Source organism: Rhinopithecus bieti, unplaced genomic scaffold, assembly GCF_001698545.2.
Source record: "Rhinopithecus bieti isolate Rb0 unplaced genomic scaffold, ASM169854v2 scaffold_56641, whole genome shotgun sequence".
NCBI lineage: Eukaryota > Metazoa > Chordata > Mammalia > Primates > Cercopithecidae > Rhinopithecus > Rhinopithecus bieti.
Window position 1 is genome coordinate 169,432 of NW_016822034.1, and position 2,206 is coordinate 171,637.

The following is a 2,206-nucleotide window of genomic DNA, read 5'->3' on the forward strand; positions in this document are numbered from 1 at the left end:
TCCTGACCTCGTGATCCGCCCGTCTCGGCCTCCCAAAGTGCTGGGATTACAGGCTTGAGCCACCGCGCCCGGCCAGTTCTTTTCTCAGTCTCTCATTCCACCTGACAAGAAATATCCACAGATGTGGAGGGGCAGGCCCCGCTCAAAAATGGTATGTACTTCCTAAATTTTTTGGTTCGAAAATGACTTTTTTGTTTTTTTTTTTGAGATGGAGTCTTGCTCTGTCTCTGTCACCCAGGCTGGAGTGCAGTGGTGCGATCTCAGCTCACTGCCACCTCCGCCTCCCGGGTTCAAGCGACTGTCCTGCCTCAGCCTCCCAAGTAGCTGGGACTACAGGCGCATGCCAGTTTTTTGTAGTTTTTTTTTTTTCTTTTTTTTGAGACGGAGTCTCGCTCTGTCGCCCAGGCTGGAGTGCAATGGCCGGATCTCAGCTCACTGCAAGCTCCGCCTCCCGGGTTTACACCATTCTCCTGCCTCAGCCTCCCAAGTAGCTGGGACTACAGGCGCCCGCCACCTCGCCCGGCTAGTTTTTTGTATTCTTTAGTAGAGACGGGGTTTCACCGTGTTAGCCAGGATGGTCTCGATCTCCTGACCTTGTGATTCGCCCGTCTCGGCCTCCCAAAGTGCTGGCATTACAGGCTTGAGCCACCGGGCCCGGCCATTTGTAGTTTTAGTAGAGACAGGTTTCACCATATTAGCCAGGCTGGTCTTGAACTCCTGACCTCGTGACCCGCCCACCTCTGCCTCCCAAAGTGTTGGGATTACAGGTGTGAGCCACTGTCTCCAGTCCTTGGATGATTTAATTAATTAATTAATTTTTGAGATGAGGTCTCGCTCAGTCACCCAGGCTGGAGTGCAGTGGTGTGATCTTGGCTCACTGCAGCCTTGACCTGCTGGGCTCAAGGGATCTTCCTGCCTCAGGCTCTGGAGTAGCTGGGACTATAGACACACATGCCACCATGCCTGGGTACAATTTGTTTGTTTGTTTTTAGAGACTGGGTTTCACTACGTTGCCTAGGCTGGGAAAATGACCTTTTTTTAATGAAAGAATAATAATGCATGGTAGTTGAGCCTAAAAAAAAAAACCCCAAACTCTGGGAAAACTATTTCTGTCTGTGAAACTCTGATATCTGGGCACCTCTGGTGTGGTTCATGCTGACAGGTTGGGACACTGGGTCAGAAAGACGGGGTTACCGTCTGCAACCCTCCTGCCTGGCCACAGAGTGAGAGAGACCCATCTCCTGCCCTCAGAAAACTTGGGGCAGAGTGGGGAGACAGGTCTACTATGTCTACCAGGTGGCCATGAACAGACAGAGGGAAACTCCTTTCAACCTGCAAAGCATGGGAAAGTGTCCGCGTGAGAGAGCAGTCCTCATACAGTCTTGCACACAGGAAGCATTTGGAGGAGGTGCACAGGGTGGTTATTTGGAGAAAACTGGATTACAGCTTCTTTTTTGCTTTTATTTAACTTTTGATATTTTTATCCAAGGCAACTATAATAATGCTTATTGCTGCTGGGCGAAGAGCACACCCACTGTGGAAAGCAGCTCCCACACCCAGCAACCCTCCCCTCTGGCCAGGACGCAGGCAGCTGGAGTTCACCCTCACCCAGGCTCACTAGAGGGGGACCTGGGGACGGGGCTTGAGGGTCTTCCTGTTTGTTTGGAAATATGATGCGTCCATGTTATCCAGCAGCTGAATTTTTCCACTTTACCGACATTCCTTCAGAAGACACATTTATAGACCTATCTAAAAGTTGCATAAAAATTCAGAGTAGGCTGGGCGTGGTGGCTCATGCCTGTAATCCCAGCATTTTGGGAGGCCAAGGTGGGCGGATCATGAGGTCAGGAGATCGAGGCCATCCTGGCTAACACAGTGAAATCCCATCTCTACTGAAAACACAAAAAATTAGCTGGGAATGGTGGCGGGCGCCTGTAGTCCCAGCTACTCGGGAGGCTGAGGCAGGAGAAAGATGTGAACCCGGGAGGCAGAGCTTGCAGTGAGCCGAGATGGCGCCACTGCACTACAGCCTGGGCAACAGAGTGAGGCTCCATTAAAAAAAAAAAAAAAATCAGAGTGTATTATATAGCATAATTTGTTTACCCATTGCCCTCATGGAGCTCCCAGGTTTTTGCAACTACAAGCAGTTCTGCTGCAAACATCCTTGTGTGTCTGTCCCTAGGCCCTAGTGTTCTCCAGTATGTTA